Source organism: Lynx canadensis, chromosome B1 (genome assembly GCF_007474595.2).
Source record: "Lynx canadensis isolate LIC74 chromosome B1, mLynCan4.pri.v2, whole genome shotgun sequence".
In the NCBI taxonomy this organism is placed as follows: Eukaryota; Metazoa; Chordata; class Mammalia; order Carnivora; family Felidae; genus Lynx; species Lynx canadensis.
In genome coordinates, this window is record NC_044306.2 from 44,370,931 (window position 1) to 44,393,718 (window position 22,788).

Genomic DNA, 22,788 nt, shown 5'->3' on the forward strand with positions numbered 1-22,788 from the left:
TCTTGGAAAAGTGAAAGATGCAGAAATATTCTCGCTCTCTTGTTATTTCTACTCATCCATTTCCTCTGGCTCTAGAAGAAAAACAGCATTTTTAGTGGCTCTACTTGGACTAACACCAGACAACAAGGAGTCGCTTTCACACGGATAATACTTCTCTTAACGTGTGAGCTGACCACAGACCCTAGTCATCTGGGCTGCACATTTGTAAGAATGAAAGATGGCGGGTATTGAATTTCAGTTATTATTATTATTTTTTTAATGTAGACTGCATTTAATCCACAAAGCATTTTTCAGCTAATAACCAGTTAGATCAACCATATTAAATAAGCAAAACTTTTCAGTTTGGCCACGAGAGGGCCCTTTGTGCATGTCTGATGCCCGAGTTTCCACATAAAGGTTTCACTTCACGTTCTGTGTTTACTAGAATTAACAAAATCTACAAAGCTTTGGTCTCTTCACCTTTCCTTTCCTGAAAATTCCCGATGGCAAATGTTGAGTTCTAAAAGGCTAGGTAGTTATAATTTTCAAATTAATTCCATAAATTAATCACTGCACTATCATAAACATGTACTTTTCTGGAACAGATCATAAAGATGCAAAAATATTCCTTTCAGTTCCCTGGGAGACATTTTATACCGGGAAATATTCTTATTCATGCATTGTATTCACTTACAACCAGGCACAGTGAAAATCATTAAGTATTCATAAACCAGATGAACGATTCCAAGCTCAGTATTGGAAAGATGAGCTAGATTTTCTACCACAGCCATATGTCAGCAATCCTATTCTAAAAAGGGAAGGGTTAAGAACCTTCCTATTGAAATCTGTTTGTTCAAAGCAATGTTTGCCTTCTGCTCTCAGGCCTGGCAATTTTTTGACTTTCATGATTAAGTGATTTATCATGTTAGGAGTTTTTGGATATAATCTTTGGAAGAGAAACAAAAAATTTTTTTCTCCATAACTGTGGCCCTGCGAATTGTGTTTGATTGCTGTCTTCAAATGAACTGTTTGCTCATTTTGTATGGAGAAGAGAAAGCATGATCTGAACCTCAGAAGATGTTAGATGCTAAAAATGTAAATTATTAATTTTAACGGCCGTTTCTCTAAATATGACTCAAGATCCAATATTATTAACAATATATTTTCTAATGTTTTGCAGGAAGAGATTATACATCTACTTGACATAACTAATTTCATTTATTTTTTATTTATTTTTAATGTTTATTTATTTTTGAGAAGAAAGACAGAGCACGAGTGGGGGAGGGGCAGAGAAAGGAGACACAGAATCTGAAGCAGGCTCCAGGCTCTGAGCTGTCAGCACATAGCCTGATGCGGGGCTTGAACTCACAAGGTGTGAGATCATGCATGATCTGAGCCGAAGTCGGACACTCAACCGACTGAGCCATTCAGGTGCCCCAGCATAACTTTAATTTTAAACTCTTGTCACTTAGAAGCAGATTAAAATAAAATCCCTGGGGACAATTTATCAGATTCTCCTCAAGGGGAAAATCCAGGTGTCAGGTCAAAGCAACAGTTTGTCAACAAAGCAAGGAGTTTACAGGAAGGTGGAAAGGAAGGATGATGGTGGAAAGGATCATAGGAGGAAAAAAAAAGATTTAACCTCTCAGGTGTCCTCCTTTAAGATGTCTGTGTTCTAAAAAGACATTTAAAGTAAACAAAAATAGATTCGGATTGATTCCTTTAACTTTTGGTACTGCACAAACCATAGAAATAGGTTTAGAAATAGTTAATGGTTGACAGTAATGAGACACTTAATTATCAATATCATCTGCAGTATTATTAACAGGGTTATGTTTTTAAAACCCTGAAACATAATTAGTAATCATTAAAATAATTGATCTGTAGGAATCTTTTAATTTCTTGTTTAAATGGTATTTAAGATAAAAATATCAGGAATTTCTTGTGGCCGTGCCAAACAGATCCAGAACTATAATGTCGGTGCAGAGTGTAACATCTAGTAGTGATACGGCTTTATTCTCAGACCATAACGCAGAGGATAGGTTTCGCTGTCTCTCTGCTGCTGTGTTTCCTTCGTACGTTCACGTCCCTTGTGCTGCAACATTCTAAGTCATTACCACCAGGCCCCAGGAAATATCACCAAATTTCGCACACTCCTGAAAGGCTACTTTACTATGTCACACACCTTCTATTGTTTAACATAAATTTCCTAGAAGGGGAGCGCTTAGAGGGTTACAGAGAATTTGGGTCTCTTTTCCTCTTCTCAAGCTTGAGTGAGCTCTGTGGAGGACAAATGCCCTCCCGTCCCTGGAAGCGAAGGTCTGGCTGTGAGCAGCAGAGGACCCAGGCACGTGACGGACACTGAGCCCTCTCGGTCCCTGGGGTCCGGGCTGCAGTCGGCGTTGACGACGTCCTCCTGGTTACCCACAAGCCTCCGGGCCCGCAGTGCGAGCAGGAAGAAGGCGTGCGGGGGCCCTGTGTCTGCCAGGGAGGTCAGCGCTTCCTCATAGCGACTGAGATGCCGCCACGGCTTGAGATTGTGGGGCGGGACGGGGTGTGGGGGCGGGGTGGGGCATCCGGGGCTCACATCCGAAGCTGGATGAGCGACTATCCCCCAAGGCTCAAAACTGAAATTGCTGCCACAGATTCCAGACACAGACTCCTGTGAAATAGGGAGCTCTTCTCTGACAGCTGTCGGACAGAAGGCAGCCAAGGCTGCACATAAATTGTTCTTCTCTTTCCCGGTCATCTTAACCGGGCACTCGTTTGTAGGTTATTTCTAACATCTAAGGAGTGTACAGCAGTGTCACTCTGAGGAGTACCATATGGTGTTTATTATGTGCTATTATTTAATAAGTATCAGAACACGCACGAACACAATTTTACCTCACAGGCCCAACCTTTAACCTAGCTTTCTAAAGTCTTTTTTTTTTTTTTTTTTAAGCTCCCCTTCGTATCATTCCTTCCTGTCTTTGCTGTTATCGCCTGCGGTCTCACTTCTCGTCTAGACTCTCTCGGGCAGCTCCTCTCCGCCCCGCTGACTACCTTCTTCCTCCTTTCGCACCCCCTGCCCCCAAACACGGGACTGCATTTCCCGGCAGGCGCCGCGGCCAGCGGCCAATGAGAGGCTGAGGATTTGGCGGCGGCGGCGGCGGCGGCGTTCCGAGAGCCCGGGTGGGGGGGCTTTGTGCGCGGCGGCGGCGGCGGCGGCGGCGGGAGCGGGCGGCGGCGGCGGGAGCGGCGACCAGGACGGAGGCGGAGACCGAAGGGGACTGTCTACTGGTCGCTGCGGAGAGGCGTGCGAAGGCCGAGTAGAGCCCCGAGGACCTTGCTGCTCCGGCGCGGCCGCCAGCCACAGCCTTCTCTCTGGCAGCAGCGGCTGCGCGGCGACCCCCCATCATCCTTCCACCGCCCCTGGCCACCCCGTCTCCCGCAGCCTTCCTCATCTCAGCTTCACGCCCGGCCTGGCCGGCCGCGGCCCTCCTCGGTGCCGGCAGCCATGGCAGAGGCGTCCGGCGCGAGGAAAATCTAGCCCGGGGATTTCATGCGGCCTAGCTCGGTTCCGTCTCCTCCCCCCGCAGCCCCGGCGGCTGCCCGCACCCCAGCCCCACTCCGGGCCTCCGTGTCTCTCCTGTGATCGTACTGACACGGCCGGGGGGTTAGAATGGAACAAACTGAAGGTAAAGTTAATGCGTCTGTGTGTGTATGTGTGTGTGCTGGAAGGAAGGGCTGAGGAGGGAACGACGAGGAGGGAGCGACGTAGGGATGGGACCCTGGTAGAGAGAGAGAGAGAGAGAGAGACCCTAACAAGGATGGGAGGACAAGCTGGTGGCCAGAAAGGGTTCGAGGGGAGCTCAGTAGGAAGAGCAGAGGGCCAGGTGGGGGGTGTGGAGATTGGGAGGTGGGGCACAGGAGGTAGGATTGGGATGAGCGATGGAGTGGCGCTGAGGTGGGAATTGGGAGTAAAGGTGGGATGGGGGCGGGGATAAAGATGGAACGGGGGAGGGGCAGGGAACGAGAAGAAGAGTTAGGTTTGGAGATTAGAGACCTGGGTGAACTGAACTAGGTTTGGGGGTGCAGTGTGGAAACTTGAAGAGTCTGGGGGAAGGGGACAGAATCGTATGGAGAAATGGGGCATCAAGAGAGGAAACGAGGGGATGGAAGTAAAGGAAAAGGTGGATTAGGAAAAGGGATACAAATTGTTGAGACAGGATGCATAGGAAGATAGGACGTAGACTCAGGAAACTGGAAGACTTAGAATTGGCATAGGGAGGGAAATGCACTGAATGTTGAGAAGGATGAGAACTATCGACCAAGCATCACAGAGTGGGAGGAAAAGAAGGGGAAGGGGGTTGTTAAAGGAAGGGAAAGCCTTTTGTTCCTATATTTCTGTGTATTCTGGGCCTTTTCTTCCAAGGCTAGAGAATGTAGAAGAAGCTAGTGGTTCTAGTGTGGTGATTGTTGTGAAATGAGGAGGTGTGGGGTTTTACTGTTTTGAGGGAGGAGGAAATGTGTTAGTGTTATGGTGTCAAGACAGCAGAGACATGGCCATAATTTGATGGTTTTGCTGAGGGAGTGAAGACTATTCAGATTTAAAGGGGGTAGGGGCAGCCATGTTTGCTGCCAGGCACTGCAGTGTAAATAAATTCCTTCTCTCCGACAGCAGTATGAATGTGGAAGGGGCCAGTTCAGATTGTCAACCCCCTTTCTTTCTATTCATGAACTCTTCCCATACATCTTGTGGTAATTTAAAATTATTCATAACCACCAAAGGAGGTAGTGATGTTTTCCATCTTGTGTGTTTTGCTGCTCCCCCCACCCCCTTTCCCTCTTCCTTCTGGTTGCAAACAAGGCATGCTAATGAACTGCAGTGTAAAATTAACCCTTTTTATAAAGTTGAAACTGTATGTTTACTGGGTGAAGGAATCATTGCTATCGTATTTCAAATGTGATCATAAAAACTCTTAAATGTTGAAAATTCATTTGTTTTAGAAGCTTCGGAAGCAGTCAACATGTTTTCTGAAATTCTTTAAGTAAACAAGGAAATTGCATTGGTTATTTTTCTTGGGCTTGTGTTCTTGGCAAAGCACTGTGTGGGGGTGAGAAGGGGTAGAAAGATCTGCTTGTGGTAGGTTATGTTCTTGCTGTATTTTGAATGTTGGAAAATTAGAAGTAGGTGTATTTTACAATGATGCTACCGACAGTTCATGCTCATAGGTGACGGGTGTGTTAAGAAGTGTTTTTCTTTTAATACGCTCTCTCTCCTCCATCCCTTCTCTTTGCTTCATGGGTACAGGTCAGTACAGTCTCCAGATGTCAGCTAGGCACAGTGTAATGATCTATGAAGTAGGCATGCAGTTCTTAGAGCCTCAGTGAAGTGCCGGATTTTTGGTTTTTTGTTTTGTTTTGTTTTTTGGTGAGAACTTCAGGTTACTCAGGAAAGCTACAATAACGCTTTAATGTATTAAAATGTAACTGCTTGTGTAATTTGAAATGGTTACTGTTCTAAAGGTTTAAATCCTGACAAACTTACAGTGGATACATTGTTAAGTGGAGCCTATTTTATTTTCCTATTGAAAAGGATTAAATGTGTGTGTGTGTGTGTGTGTGTGTGACCTTTTATTTTTGTTTTATAGTTGTAATTGGGGTAATTCAAACTTTAATCCATCGTATTGATTTTGAAACTATTCTCTAATACCAGGAAGGTGTGTTAAAATTGTAATATGATGGACTCAAACCAGTTGTACTGCATATTGATTTAATCTGTCTTAATGCAATATCCTTTCAGTTGTTATATAGAAGTTTAGGAGGTGTTCTTGGTGTGTTGAAAAAATTAAATTGAATATTGTTAGAGTAATACTTTATGAGAGTACTTTTAGTTTAAATTTTTTTTTTTTCAACGTTTATTTATTTTTGGGACAGAGAGAGACAGAGCATGAACGTGGGAGGGGCAGAGAGAGAGGGAGACACAGAATCGGAAACAGGCTCCAGGCTCTGAGCCATCAGCCCAGAGCCCGACGCGGGGCTCGAACTCACGGACCGCGAGATCATGACCTGGCTGAAGTCGGACGCTTAACCGACTGTGCCACCCAGGCGCCCCGAGAGTACTTTTAGTTTAAAGGCCAGATTCAAAACTTGATGTATTTTTTTTTTTTAATTTTTTTTTTCAACGCTTATTTATTTTGGGGACAGAGAGAGACAGAGCATGAACGGGGGAGGGGCAGAGAGAGAGGGAGACACAGAATCGGAAACAGGCTCCAGGCTCCGAGCCATCAGCCCAGAGCCTGACGCGGGGCTCGAACTCACGGACCGTGAGATCGTGACCTGGCTGAAGTCGGACGCTTAACCGACTGCGCCACCCAGGCGCCCCAAACTTGATGTATTTTGACTTGATGATATTCAGCCTGAATTTTTAATGTTTGTTTATTTATTTATTTTTGAGAGAGAGAGAGAGAGAGAGAGAGACAGAGAGAGAGAGAGAGACAGTGCAGGCAGGGGAGGGAACAGAGAGAGGGAGACACAGAATCCAAAGAAGGCTCCAGACTCTGAGCTGTCAGCACAGAGCCTGATGTGGGGCTCTCGTGAACCACCGGATCATGACCTGAGCTGAAGTTGGCCGCTTAACTGACTCAGCCACCCAGGCGCCCCTAAGCCCAAATTTTAAAAAATTCTGTGAGGAAAAGTTTCACTCAAAAAAAACCTATTCAATATGCTTTTTTGGAATTAATTTTTATGGAGATCTCATTTTTATATCTTCCACTCAGTTGACATGTTATTTGTAATTAACTGGTAAAATTGTGTGCATGAACTATCACTGCCATAAATTTAGGAAAATGAGAAATTCTTGTATATTGAAAGAAGAAAAAAACTCATGTTGGAAGCTTGAATTACTTTTTTAAAAAAGTGTATTCCTATGTATTCAGTATTTTGTCAAAAGCAGGGTCCCCTGACTAGCTGTATTGAGTATTCTGGCTCTTTGGATAGGTATCCACATAATGAAGAAGGCTATTCTAGTTAGATAATAATTAATTAAAACCCAGACTTTGCTGTGATTACCGTGTCTGTCAGCCCACCTGCTACCTGTGATAGCTTTTTTTTTTTTAATCTTACTAAATATGCTCTTTCCTATACTAATCAGATTGATTCAATTTTGGGTAAAGGAAATTGGTTGCCTTTGAGATGGTCCTCCTTGAGTGAATTGTCAAATCTGATTCTAAAGACACTCAGTTTCTGAAGTTTATGATATTTATAATAATTATAGCAAAGCTGCTAATAGTTGTCTTCTTACAGTATGTTATGCTAAGTGCCTTACATGTATAATTTCCTTTTATCCTACCAACAGTTGCATGAGGTTGGTACTATCGACTCCTTTTTAGAGATGGAGAAATTGAGGTTAAGTATCTTAACAGCACACAGATGGTAACTAGCAAAGCCAGTATTTGAATCCAGGTCTTTTCTAATTATATAACCTGGATCGGCAGGTCTTTTAGTTTCTTTTAAAAAATTTATAAAGATAAAAAAAACTATAAAGATAATACATGTTCATTATATAAATTTTTTTCAAATATTATAAAAGGCTAAGAGGTAAAAAAAAAAAAAAAAGTTAGCACCCCATTTCCCCCAATAACCATTTTGAAGTTTCTTCTGAAAATATATTATAAAAGGCTAAGAGGTAAAAAAAAAAAAAAAGTTAGCACCCCATTTCCCCCAATAACCATTTTGAAGTTTCTTCTGAAATATATTATAAAAGGCTAAGAGGTAAAAAAAAAAAAAAAAGTTAGCACCCCATTTCCCCCAATAACCATTTTGAAGTTTCTTCTGAAAATATCTATAGATATTTTCTATATATTCTATTTCTTCTAGAAAATATCTGTACATACATATGTATATCTGTCTTAAAATACATTCAAAATGGGTCATACTGTCTGCATTTGCTATTGTGGTGTTTGGGGTTTTTGTTTGTTTTTGTTTTTTGCTCTTGTGTTTTAATAGGCTACCTGGGACATCCTTTTAAATTAGCACATATTTGATCTAACAAGTGTTTTTAATTAAAAAAATTTTTTTTTAAATTTTTTGAGAGAGGGAGACAGAGCATGAATAGGGAGGGGCAGAGAGAGAGGGAGACAGAATCCTAAGCAGACTCCAGGCTCTGAGCTGTCAGCACAGAGCCCAGTGCCAGGCTCGAACTCACAAACTGTGAGACCATGACCCAAGCCGAAGTTAGACGCATACCTGACTGAGCCACCCAGGCACTCCTACAACTTTTTTTTTTTTTTTTAAAGGTCATGTAGTATTCTATTGTTTGGAATATTGATTAACAGGATGTTAACTATTTTTACTATTGTAAGTAGTATAGCAGGTCCTGAATTAAGTACCTAACAGCCAATTTAAATGGAAGAGATATAATCCAACTACTTTATTTTATAAGAGAAAAAACAGAGACCTAAGGAAGTTAAGTTCCTTTGGAGACAGATCTGTACCTGGCTCTTTATACTACACCACATTACTTCATTTATTATGAAGGTATTTGAGCTCTCTGTAAAAGCTCAAGGTGAAGGGGAATATTCAAGGTTAGGCACGTTTAATATAATGAATGCAAAAGGATTAAGTTGCAGTGAGGCAAAGGATCTTGTTTCTTTTTTTCATACTTTGTTCACTATGTTGTACATATAGTATATGCACAAAGCATTCTTACATGCATAAATGAACCCTAAGGATCTTAGAGTTTGTGTTTTGGGTAATGAAATGGTTTTGGCAGAATTTTTCCTGTTTTAATAAAATTATCAATGAAATAAAATAGCAGTGAAATGAAAAAAATAAGAGGTCCATCATGGTCCTAGAAAGGAACTTGGAAAGAAAATGGAGTCACTAGTAAGTTTTTAAAAATGAGCTAAAAAATAGCTCATTGAAAACAAGTTTTAAAAGATCTTAGCAGGCACCACTGATTACTTTATTTTTAATTATTTTTGTCAAGAAGAAAATAAGTTACCATGGATACTTATTCATTGGATTCTTTTGAAACAAAGTCAGTTTTAGACACTTAAAATTTAGAATTATCAAAGCCTTAAAAAGATTTAGAATTTGGTGTCTATAAACTTTGTTTCTTGATACAATGCTGTTTTTAGTTTTACTTTAAAAAAAAAAGTAGAGTCTGTTATTTTTGAAAGAGCAACTAAGATGATTTATTCCTTTGTTAATAAACAACATGTCCAGCATTTGAGTTTTTAAATGAATGGTCACCTTTATTTCTGCAGGCTAATCTTTTTATAAATGTTAATAAAGGTAGATTTAAGAAATTGATTATACTACAACTACCCAACACGTTTTTAAAAAGCTTACAGAGTTTTAGTTTTGGTTTTTATTGTTGATTTTACTAAGTACCTAGTAAGTACTTTCAAACACTTTGTATTATGTTGTGCCTGCACAGTGTGGCATAAAATAAAGGTAAAAGGCATATTTAAAATTTTGTGAAGTTAGAGAATGTTCAGTTCTCACTACATGGATATGTGTTATTACTCCTAAAATATATCTGCCTATCGATGAGATTTTGAATTTGCAAAGCTCCTTGAAAAATGAATCTTGACTTATTTTTAAATTTATTAAGATGTGGATCTGTAACTCTTTTTTACTAGGTTCCTTTTTCATGTAGATTTAGAGCTACATTGAGGAGAAAGTGAAGGGAAAATGAAAAAATTTTGTATCCTTTACATTTTAACTGTATAAATGTATGAATTTATTATCTAATAGTACCTTGCACTTATGACATCTTCTAAGATGTTTGATTGAATTCCTACATGATAACTGGACTTGTTTTTAAAATGTGAAGTTGGAAAGCATAAAAATTATTTAACCCAAATTTAAAGATGGGAAAATTGAGGTTTCAGGAAATCCTTAGGCTGAGTAGATTGGCATGTTAGGTAGAATAAGGTTTTCAGAGTTGTGTCTGATTACTTAAAAATTTTTTTTAGGGATGCCTGGCTGGCTCAGTCAGTAGAGCATGCGACTCTCCATCTTGGGGTCGTGAGTTCCAAAACCCCACGTTGAGTGTGGAGCTTACTTAAAAATGACACTTTTAAAAAAATATGTGTTTCTTGACTTTTTCTTCATAGCCTGCATTATCCTTACTTTAATAGATAAACATTAAATAACAGTAAAGTGTTTTTCTACCATGGAACATGCTTTTTGAATTTTGTATGATGTATATACATACTTCTTGAAGTACATAGATGGATATTTTAAATTTAAGAAATGTACGTATTCCTGGGATTTTGTGAGTCAAACAAAACTTGGTTTATCAAGTTGATTTGAGATGAAGAAGTCTTGTATGGAGGCTTGCCTTTAACTAGTGGCATTTTGGCTGTAGCCAAGACAGTATTGTGTCTGTTGAGTCTTGTGTAACTAATATCTCTTAGCTATAGAGTCTTAAGAAAACTGTACATTTAAACACATACACATAAAACACCTTAAGAAAGAAACAATTTTAAACTTTTAAGTTGTGAAATATGACATATAAAGAAAAAAGCACAAAACCTAAATGTACAGGGCACCTGGGTGGCTCAGTTGGTTGAGCGTCTGACTCCTGGTTTTGGCTCAGGTCATGATCTCACACGGTTCATGAGTTTGAGCCACACATCTGGCTTTGTGCTGACAGTGCAGAACCTGCTTGGGATTCTCTCTCTCTCTCTGTGTCCCTCCCACTCTCTCTTTCTCTCAAAATAAATAAACAAACTTGAAAAAAAAAAGATTAAAAAAAACCTAAATGTACAGTATAAACAAATAATTAGAAAGTAAACATTATGTAGTGACCACTCAGGTAATAAACCCTTTAAGGAAAACTACAGAGACTGCTTCATTGGTTTAGTTGGTATTGCCTTGATGGTAGTTGGACTTTGAGGATAACAGTATGCTGAAAGTAATCTGAAAAATTAATAATGAGGGGTCAGGAAATGTAAAAACTGAATCACCAGTTACTGTTATTATCAAAAGGGTTATCTAGGCAATTAAAAACAAGTTTCCTACCAGTGTAGTCATTTAGTGATTTGAAATCTTAGTGCTATATTAATGAATGTGAAACAAAAAATGACATTAAATTCTATAAGAATCATGCCATTTTATACAAAGTGTTTTTTTTCAGAGTTCATCTCTTACAGTTTTTTGTAGAATTTAATGACTACTGATTTTTAGATTAATTTGCAAACTCTAACAATGATTTTTGCCTAGAAAATATCAAATTTGAGTTATTAATAATATCCTAAGCTAAGTATCTTATTTTATAAAAACTGCTTTGACTCTCTTGCTTTCACATTAATGTAACTATTCAAGAAGTATTAACCTGAGAAGTAATCAGTAGTGACATTCTATTTTGACACTACATCCTTGATACCTTTTGATTCTTACCTTTTCTGTATTTTGTCTAGGTGAATCAAATTTTTTTGAAACTGAAGAAACTTACTTGAGGGTGCTTCTTTGTCTTAGCAGACTGTTTTCTTATATGTTTGGAAGTGTTAAATGTTGATTTTTGAGGATTTTGATAACAGAGAAAATTGAATTTTTTTCCTTTCTGACTACCTGTTGCATACAGTATACTTGCATAAAATTCTCAGTGTGGACTTTGGAAAAGACATTTTTGGAACACATTTTTGGAACATATCTATGTACATAAAGTAAAATATTTGGTTATTGTAATTTTGTTACTTTTTAAGCTTTTTTTTTTTAATTTTTTTTTCAACGTTTTTTTTATTTTTGGGACAGAGAGAGACAGAGCATGAACGGGGGAGGGGCAGAGAGAGAGGGAGACACAGAATCGGAAACAGGCTCCAGGCTCTGAGCCATCAGCCCAGAGCCCGACGCGGGGCTCGAACTCACGGACCGCGAGATCGTGACCTGGCTGATGTCGGACGCTTAACCGACTGCGCCACCCAGGCGCCCCGCTTTTTTTTTTTTTTTTTTTTAATGATTTCTGCAGAATCCAAATACGTTAGCACATAGTATTTCATATTTGGTTGTGATGAGAAACTTTTTGCTGTGCTTTACCATACCCTTGAATTCCTTCCTGTAATGCCGTAGAATGTTGTTCTTTTTTATTCTGGCTAATTTTCCCCTAGCAAAGATGATAAGTAATTATTTTAAATCTTGAAATGAACATACATGTTGAGTTTTCCTAGATGTGGAAGCAAATGTGATTTGATATAATAATGTTTTAAACCTAGATTAGGTAGTTTGGCTTTGTGTATGAAGTAGAGTTAATACGCTTTTGGCCAGCTCGTGGTTTCTGTGTTAACACCTGTAAAATTAAGCGTGGATCATTAGAATTTATTTTATTGGGGATAGAATTAGTTAAGGTTTTAAACTATGAGGTTAACGTATTAATTAAGGTATTGGACACATATACATACATGCACACACATAATACTCGTGAGAAATGCTGATGGCCCTGTTTTTATTTTTTAATGGAAAATATGTACTTTTCAAAGTGGCTACTAGTTTAAAAATAACACTTATGTTTAACTTATGAAAGGATTTTTATTGTAGAGAAATTGAAGACTAGTCAGATATAGAGAAGATTAAGATCACTTGAAACTCTGCCAGTTGGAAGTAACTATTGACATTTTGTTCTATATCTTTCCAGTGTTTTCTCTTATGCATCTATGTATTTTTTTTTAACAAACTGCAGTTGTACATTAATATTATTTTGGTAACATGGTTTATTGTGAAATTAATTTTTTGAGAATGTGATTTTTTTGAATTGACATTTAATTTCATTGTATGGGTATGCCATATCTGTTTACCATTCTTCTATTGATGGTATTTTAGGTAGTTTGCAGTTTGGGGATATTATGATTTGGTGAACATCCTTATACATTAAAAAACAAAAACCTTTATGACTGTGATTATTTCCTTACAACAGATTCCTAGAAATAGAATTACGTAACAGATATGAACATTTCAAAGGCTTTTAACACGTATTGCCAGTTGGTTCTCCAGAAGGGTTTTTTTAAATAACAGTTTTGTTGAGAAATAATTCACATACCATACAATTCACCCACTTAAAGTATACAATGCAGCATTTTTTAGTATATTCGTAGAATTGTACAGTCATCACCACAATTAATTTTAGAGCATTTCCAGAAAATTTTGAGCTAGTTTAAACTCCGAGCAATATTAGAAAGGCTTTGTTAAATTTGTGGTTTTTAAAGTGTAGTGCAAATGTATAATAACACAATCATTTATGTGATAACATATTTTTTCTTTGTGATCACCATTTTTTTTTAAATTTTATTTCCAGCTTTTTTTTTTTTTATATTTATTTTTGAGAAAGAGAGAACAGACGAGCAGAGGAGCAGCAGAGAGAGGGTGACAGAGGATCTGAAGCAGGCTTCATGCTCTCAGCGCAGAACCCAATGCAGGGCTCGAACTCGTGAGCCTTGAGATTGAGCTGGCTTAACAGACTGAGCCACCCAGGCATCCCCAAATTTTAGTTCTACCTTTATTGAGATATAATTGACTGACACACACTTTATATCCATTTATGAGTGAGTTTAGAAAGTGACTGATGAAGATGCTCATATCCTATGTTCAGAAATCCTGACATAACAGAGTTTAAGTTTATGAAACAAAGTATGTGGCAGATTTTTTACAAATTATAAAATCATTCTCCAGTCAAGATGCCTTTATTGAGAGAGTGTTGTATATGGTTTAAAACATGTTTTTTTGTTCAAATTTTATTTAGAAACATTTTATTTTAGAAAATGGCTATAGAAAGTGTGCTATACCTGTATAATTAACTATAGCAAACTTGTCACCCTAAAGAAAGTATGGTTTTCTTTTTATTAAGAGAGGTTTGCTTTGCTTAAGTGACCTTCACCCTGAAAGTTGTTCTGTCATTCTGTTTGCTTTAAGCCATTTAACAAAACATCTTTTTATCCCCCCAACTCCATGGGCCTGTGGAGTATAGGGCAAGAGTCCCACCTTAACAACTAAGGCTCAGTGTTGTCATCCCTGGAGATGAAAATATCTACTTTTTGGAGTTATAGTGATCCAAATTAGAACTGCTAGAGTGTACCTGGAACCGGACCAGGCATATAGCTGATAATTAATGACTTAAAAAAATTTTTTTTAACATTTTTATTTATTTTTGAGAGAGAGAGAGAGAGAGAGAGAGAGAGAGAGAGAGAGAGAGACAGAGTGTGAAGTGGGGGAGGGGCAGAGAAAGAGGGAGACACAGAATCTGAAGCAGGCTCCAGGCTCTGGGCTGTCAGCACAGAGCTTGAGGTGGACTGCAAGATCATGACCTGAGCCGAAGTCAGACGCTCAACTGACGAGCTACCCAGGTGCCCCCCAAAATTATTTTAATGTTTATTTAGAGAGAGAGACAGAACATGAGCAGGGAGGGACAAAGAGAGGGGGACACACAGAATCCAAAGCAGGCTCCAGGCTCCAAATTGTCAGCACAGAGCCCCATGCAGGGCTTGAACCCATGAACCGCGAGATCATGACCTGACCCAAAGTCAGAGAGTTAACAGACTGAGACACCCAGGTGCCCCGATGACTTTTTTTTAATATAAGAAAAATAATATTTGCAAAATGAACTAGACTTTAGTCCCATGTTTAATAGATGAAGAAATGAATTCATCTGGCCTAAACTCAGTTTCAAAGAAGTTAAAAGTGAATGTTAACTAATACTTGAATAGAATCTTTGCATGGGTTATGAGTGTTTCCCAGTTGTAAGAATTCATGCTGGTACAAGTACGAACATGAAGTTAACTTTCCAGTCCAAATTTACTTCCACTGTTGTTATTACAACAGCATGGTGGCTATAGCTTCACCAATGCTTAGTGTTCTGATTCAGCAAATAGCTGATAGTGTAAAATTTGAGTATATGGTATGAAGTGTCTTATGTCCTAATTTTTATTGCTTATTTTGAAATGGAATGTTGAATACAATTGATCCTAAAATACTAAAGTGATAAACCTGATGAACCAAAAACCAAAAACTGGTCTTTATAGGAAAGATAAACTTATTAGTAAATTACTATTTTAGATATTATAATAAGTTACTTAGTATTTTAAAAACCACATATCAGTTCTGTGATGCATTCTCTTTTTGTCTTGCTGTGGTGAATGGAGAATACAAGGTAAAGTCAAATTTGAACATTTACAAAATTTTGAGAACCAATCTCAAATCATTTTACTATAACTTAAAAGTTTGTTGGTGAAAGAGGTAGGAAAATATGTGGATGAACTTGTTAGTTTACTAGATTTCATAGTGCATGGAGCAAGATGACTGATTGGAGTTACTTATTTTGTAGTAATTTTTAGTATGAGTCAATACCCTTGATGGAAGGGATTGGAAAATAATCTAAATTTTCTTCAAGGGTTAATACTATGTCTGCTGTGCCGGGTGGGGTCAAGAACAAAGTGAAGACCATCGAGGTTAAACCAAGTAGATAAGGGAAATATGGTATATTACTAGTAAGTTTTATATTGGTATAGGCAATTCAATAGTATTGAGGTTTAGTCAGGAAAAAATAAGAACTACAAAGCATCCTAAACTATTGTATAACAATGAAATCATAGTCAATGAAATTTGTATAATTGTATTCAATGACACACTTACTAGTCCATTGAACTACAATATAGGGTGGGGTTTTTTTGTTTTGTTTGTATTTCATTAGTTAATTGTGTTTTATTTCATGCAGGTCACTTCCTAATACAGGATATTTTAATATCCTTGACCCTTATCCACACATTTTTTGTGGATAATTTTTAAGTGAAAATTTCAGAAAATATTTGTGGCAGTAACACTGTAGTTAAACAGATTGTGGGGTAATACAGTTGCGCTTTTAAAAATAGTGTTGCTCTTTTATTAGTAGTATAGAGTCAGAAAAATTAAAATAAAAATTAGAAGAAAATGTGCCACTTCTGTAATGCACCTTTATTATTTACTTAGAGAATTTGGTAGAAAGAAATATGGTAGAAAGAAATATGGGGCTGATTTTACCCCCTAAAATTTTATTTATGTAAATAGATATTGGTTGTCAATTTCATATAATTTTTTGCTCTTTCAAATAATGAACATCTTTATGTAATGTTAATGTTAGGTAAGACCTTAAAGTTAATTTTTTTAAACCACATATATTTCTGTCAGCATGAAAATCCAAACTGTACACCTATTTATTGATAACTAGGAGGAATCACAGCCCATTTTCCATTGTTTGGGGTCTTTTCAGGTTATCTGGATCATCTGATTTTTAACCTCTGCTATTAGATATACACAAAAGCCTAATTCTGTATCCCTCAGAGTTCATACAGCTAAATTAGAGGTAGAATCAGATTTAAATTCAAGTCTCATTACGAAAGACGGATGTCAGAGTACGTTTTTGCTTATCCCAGACTTATCTCAGTCTGTCTTATTCTAGAATATAGATCTGGTTACTAAACCTCTTATGTGACTTCTTTCTGGCTTCACAGTACTACTCACCCATTCCTTTAAAAAGTTTATGACTGGGGCGCCTGGGTGGCTTAGTCAGTTGAACATCTGACTCTTGATTTTGGCTCAGGTCATGATCTCACAGTTTGTGAATTAGAGCCCCACATCGGGATCTGCCCTGACCTTGCAGAGCCTGCTTGGGATTCTCTCTCTCCCTCTCTGCCCCTTTCCTGCTCACTCGCTCTCTTTCTCTCAAAATAAGTAAACATTAAAAAAAAGTAAAAAGTTTATGATTAACCTTATTTTTATAAGCTTCTTTGGAATATTTTTGTTTAGTTCAAATATGAAAAATAATTTTTTTTTAAAAATAATTTATATCAGCACTGTCCAATAGAATTTTCTGTGATGATGAAATGCTTTATAGCTGTGTTGTCTAACATGGCAGCCACTAGCCACATATGGATATTGAACAGTTAGAATGTGGCTAATGTACTTGATAAATTTTATTTAATTTTAATTTGTTTAAAATTAAATAGCCACATGTGGCTAGCACTGATTGAGACATTTTTAAAAAATATTTTTTAAAAAACTTTTTGAAAGTTTATTTATTTATTGTGAGAGAGAGGGAGAGAGAGAGAATCCCAAGCAGGCTCTGCACTGTTAGCACAGAGCCCATTTTGGGGCTTGAACTCTGGAGACATGAGATCATGACCTGAGCTGAAACCAGGACTTGGATGCTTAACCGACTGAGCCACCCAGGTGCCCCAGGTTTAGATATTCTTAATAAAGGAAAGAATTAAGTAGAGGTGGACATATTTTTCACATTATTTGCTCTTGCAATCTATTTGTGTGTTTTTGTGGGGTCGGGTTTTAAAATCTCATTTTTCCAAAATACTCAGTGTCTTAGTGAATAAATCTAGTCATAGAAAACAACTTAGTAATAGCTATTTGAAAGCTAACGTGTTTTTTAAAATTCTTTTAATTGATTCAATTAAGTGACTATAGACTGCCAACCAACAGAATAATTTTATTTCTGTAGTATTCTGGAATAGTTACGGTTAAATAAGATTTCAAACCTAAACTTTTCATGTTACATGGAACATTTGATTAAATTATTATTAAATTTTTTTGCTATTGCCATATCTCAGAAGTCTCTGAAACAAAGAGAAATTGAAATAAAAGATATGCCTAATGATCACTTCTTCACTTGTCTTCTTTAAATCTTTCTATATAACTAATTCCTGGTTTTGATTAAGCCTTTTTTTTTTTTTTTTTTAAATCAGGCTAGCCCCTCAGTCATTGTATCCTATTACTCTGTTTTATAGTAGTTTATCACTATCTGAAATTTTCTGGTTTATTTAAGCTCCATGAGACTAGAATCTTATTTCCTTTGATTTCCCAGAGCTAGAACAAGATCTGCTGTATAGTTGGTGTTCAGTAATGAACCATTTCACAAACAAAACAAAACAAAGGATTCTGTGAAGAATAAGATAAATATTTGGAATAACATGCCAGTTGGAGTCTGGGAATAGGCAGGGTGAGACTCAGCTTTTGATTATCTTAGTGATGCTGGTGTAGGTAATTTAAGGTAATTATTTTTTTTTTAAGTTTATTTATTTTGAGAGACAGCAAGTGGGGAAGGGGCTCAGAGAGAGGGAGAGAGACTTCTAAGCAGTCTCCACACTGATACAGTGCAGAGCCTGATGTGGGGCTCCAACTCAGCGAACCATGACATCATGACCTTAAACTGACACTTCACCTACTGAGCCAGCCAGGTGCCCCTAAAGTGATTAATTTAGAATGATTTTGTATAGAAATGTTTCTCTGTGAACTTTTATTTTATTTTATTTATTTATTTTTAAAATTTGTTAACGTTTATTTACTATTGAGAAACAGAGAGAGACAGAGCACGAGTGGGGGAAGGGCAGATAGAAGGGGAGACACAGAATCCAAAGCAGGATCCAGGCTCCGAGCTGTCAGCATAGAGCCCGATGTGGGGCTCAAACTCACGAACTGTGAAATCATGACCTGAGCCAAAGTCGGACGCTTAACTGACTGAGCCACCCCGGCACCCCTGTGAACTCTTATTTTAAAAACAAGCTTTTGTCAGGGCCCCTGGGTGGCTTAGTTGGTTAAGTGCCCAACTCTTGATTTTGGCTCAGGTTGTGATCTCATGGCTGATGCTGCGGATCCTGCTTGGGATTCTGTCTCCCTCTCTCTTTGCCCCTCCCCTGCTCCTCTCTATCTCTAATATAAATAAACAATATTAAATAAAACATTAAAAAAAAATTAAAACAAGCTTTTGTCTAGACATACTACATGTACTAAATAAATCTCATCCACATAAAAACATCATAGATTGACAAAATGGAAGGAAAAGGTGAGAAATATTTACACGGTCAGTTTTTGAGTATTCACCACATTTCATAACTTCTTAGAGATGAAGGGGTTTACTCAGAGTCATTTATATACCATTGGCTGAAATGGTAGGAGAACTACCTGCTCCTGATTTTCCAGTATGTTTTGACTTACGATCTATGAATGACATCGCTGGGTAGCAGACATAGGCACTTTAACTGATACAAGCAGTATTTGGCTAATAATGATTTGAGTTATCTCCAAGTTGTTGGAAATCAAATATTCTTTTACAGTAAATTAGGTGATTTAATTTCTAATTTTAAAATGTCAACAAGGTAAGTGTGGAAAGGATTTTATTTTTACTATTTATTTCTATACGTACTCTTAAATAGTTAAACAGTGTTTTAAGATGTGAATGAAAGCCTTTTTATTTAGGGAACTTATTATTTACCTTTACAAAATACATTTCCACTTAGAGATTATTCATCAGAGGTTATTCATCACTACATATTGGCTTAATGTAGTATTTTTAGATGGCTGTGTGAGGCTTTTCTTTTTTAACTTGTTCATTTATGTTTAACAGAATTTTAAAATATGGTTCTTACTAGAGTGCTATCTTTATTAGTGCAGATTTTCTCCACCTCCCTCTACATATTTTTGTGAAAATCGGTCATAAAACCCAGTGTGGCCCAGTGATTTTAGTTGCCAGAAATTGAAGATCTTAAAAACAGTAAGTATTTTAGTAATAAAACGACCTATAATATTGTCCTGTCTGGGAATGGCTTTACTGCCATTTCATTATTTGTATCACATCTATGACTAGAATGAAAGTAAACTCTAGAGCATAGAAAGCAGCAGTGACTGTGCCAACAAAATGGGAAGAAGTATTTCCTTTCTTCTGCATGTATAAAAGGTGGCAGCCACACCCTACCAGCAATTTAAATCTGATGGCTTTTTCTGGCTGTCCAGGGACAAATTGTAGGTCACATTACTATTTTGTATCCATACACAGGAATATTTGTGTTGTAATAGGGTAAGACTTTTTAAAGTGATATTTTCTGTTTCAGATTCTCCAAATCTTAGGTTAATGGATCTCTGGTAATTCCCTTCCTCCCTGTTTGTGCTTTATAGGGATGTTAGTGGAACTAAGGACAACAAAGTGAGTGGAAATGCTTTCAGAGAAGACTCTATTAGTTTCCTGTTGCCTCTCTAACAAATGATGTCAAACCTAGATGCCAAACGAAATTTAAAACAACAAATTTACTATCGCATACTTCTGGATGTCAGAAGTCCAACATGGGTCTCTCGGGGCTAAAATCAAGACATCAGTAAGGTTGTATTCCTCTGGAGTCTCTAAGGGAAGAATCTGTTTTCTTGCCTTTTTCTAGCTTACAGAGGCTGCCTGCATTCGTTGGCTTCTGGTCCCCTTCTCTACTTTCTTTTTTTTTTTTTTAATGTTTATTTATTTTTGAGACAGAGAGAGACAGAGCATGAACAGGGGAGGGTCAGAGAGAGAGGGAGACACAGAATCCGAAGCAGGCTCCAGGCTCTGAGCGGTCAGCACAGAGCCCGACGCAGGGCTCGAACTCATGGACCGTGAGATCATGACCTGAGCTGAAGTCGGACGCTTAACCGACTGAGCCACCCAGGCGCCCCCCTTCTCTACTTTCAAAACCAGAAGTGTAGTGTCTTCCGGCCTCTTCTCCCTCCCCTTTTCACTTATAAGGATCCTTGTCATTACGTTGGCCCCAGCTAGATAATCCAGTATGCTCTCTCCATTGGTAAGATCCTTAATCACATGTGCAAAGTCCCTTTTACCACATAAGGTAACATTCACAGGTTCTAGGGGTTAGGATGTGGGCATGTGGGGGGGGCATTATTATATCACAGCCTCTGTGCAAGTTGAAGATACTGATTTTGTTAATTATAGGAACAAGGGATGTTTTCTGAAGCAGTAAGCATTGCCTTTCTGAATTAATACAGACATGACAGAAAGTGGTTTAATGGTCAGTGAGTATAGCATGTGGTAAAGAGTGCAGGTCATGAGGTAAGATTGCCTGGGTTTGACTCCCAGCTCTATCACTTATTATATGTGGGACTTTGGACAAGACACCTAAGCTGTTTTTCAGTTTCCTCATCTGTGAAATGGAGATGCTAACATTCACTTTAGTTTTTCTGAGGTTAAATGTTGTAATTCTTGCCAAGCACTTGGAACATCACATCAAAAGTGCTCAGTAAATGATCCTGTTTTACTTAAAGCATCTTTAAAGTATTTTTCATTTGAAATTTCAAGAAATCCTTATATAGATTAAAATCTGGGTGTATTCTGAGATGAATTTTTTTTTGTTAAACATTTTGAATACTCAGAAACATTTCATATTTGGGAAAACATCTGTGCATACTAGTCATTAAAAACTAGGGTACAAACTGAATAAATGAGTATTTCCTTGATTAATAATTAGTGAATTATATTTTTTCTTTTGTAAACGTATTGAAACTTTTATACTCAGAAAATACAGAAAAGCAAAAGATAAAGCAAAAAAGAACAGAATGTATCCATAATTCCATTCAGAGATAGTAACATTTACATTTTAGTGAACATCATTTCAGGGTAGTAGTTTTCAACCCTGGGGTGATTTTGCATCCAAGGGGACATTTGGCAAAGTCTGGAGACAAATATTTTTTGATTCTTAGTACTGGCAGATGGTTCTACTGTCATCTAGTGGGCAGAGGCCAGGATCACACATCTTACAATGCACATGACAGTCCTCCACAATAAATTACCTGGCCCAGAATGTTAGTAGTGCTAAGGTTGAGAAATCTTGTTTCACAGTGTGAACTCATTGATAAATGTATTGCCTTCTTAGTCTAGTTCTCAGTCATATATTTGAATTTTGGATCACTTCTTAATCAGTGAGTTACAGAAAGCCTAGATACTAAAGACCAAATTTGATTTGGTAACTCATATTTGGCTCTTGAGAATGTTAAAATTTTAGAGATTAGTATAACACAACAGTTTGATGAAGTTTCCAAAGAAGGTTTACACATTAAAATTACCTGCATAATTTTAGATTATGAAGTTGAAATCCTGTTACAGTAAACACTAATGCTGTGATTTTGGGCTGTACTTTTGACTATATTTTGATAGTTAAAATGTATTTTCTTCTGTCTTCATTACTTGGTTGGAAATGAGTATTTAGTAAAACAACAGTTATAATTTTCTTTGGTCTTTTCTGTCATCTCTGCACTTGATCTTAGCCAAAAGGCCGAGATGTGATTTTTCTGTCATCTCTGTATTTCATTTAGCAGTCTTTCTCATTTACTTACTGCACTAAGGGATAGGCATACAACAATTAACAAAATGTAAAAAAAAGTACCTAGTACTTCTTCTAGCATTGAAGTACAGTTGACCATTGAACAACATGGTTTGAACTGTACAGGCCAACTTGTACACAGATTTTTTTGATAAATCTAGTTCTGCAAATGTATTTTCTCTCCTTTTGGTTTTCTTTTTTTAAAAATTTTTTTTAACGTTTTTTATTTATTTTTGAGACAGAGAGAGACAGAACATGAATGGGGGAGGGTCAGAGAGAGGAGACACAGAATCTGAAACAGGCTCCAGGCTCTGAGCTGTCAGCACAGAGCCCGATGCGGGGCTCGAACTCACAGACCATGACATCATGACCTGAGCCGAAGTTGGCCGCTTAACCCACTGAGCCATCCAGGCGCCCCTCTCCTTTTGGTTTTCTAAACATTTTCTTTTCTCTAGCTTATTTTATTGTAAGAATACTGTATGTAATATGTATAACATACAAAATGTATATTTATGTTGTGGTAAGGTCAACAGTTAGCTGTTAGTAATTAAGTTTTTGGTGAGTCAAAAGTTATATGCACATTTTGGACTGCACTGGTTGTCAGCACCCCTAACTGCCATGTTGTTCGAGGGTCAACATGGTTTGGTTTTGTTGGTTGGTTGCTTTTTCCATGATGAAAGATGGCACTGCTATCCTTTGCCTTGGAAAT

At 37.6% G+C, this 22,788-nt stretch overlaps 1 protein-coding gene across 6 annotated transcripts in view; it reads left to right on the forward strand.

Annotated features, from left to right (window-relative positions):
- The first annotated feature begins 3,598 nt into the window (after positions 1 to 3,598).
- The window catches only part of NSD3 (nuclear receptor binding SET domain protein 3), a 119,253-nt gene continuing 100,063 nt past the window's right edge, over positions 3,599 to 22,788 (forward strand). For all 6 annotated transcript variants that reach the window (XM_030312600.1, XM_030312602.1, XM_030312601.1 and 3 more), the window contains exon 1: positions 3,599 to 3,659. The gene's annotated coding sequence lies outside the window, so the exon portion shown is untranslated. The remainder of the gene's footprint in view (positions 3,660 to 22,788) is intronic.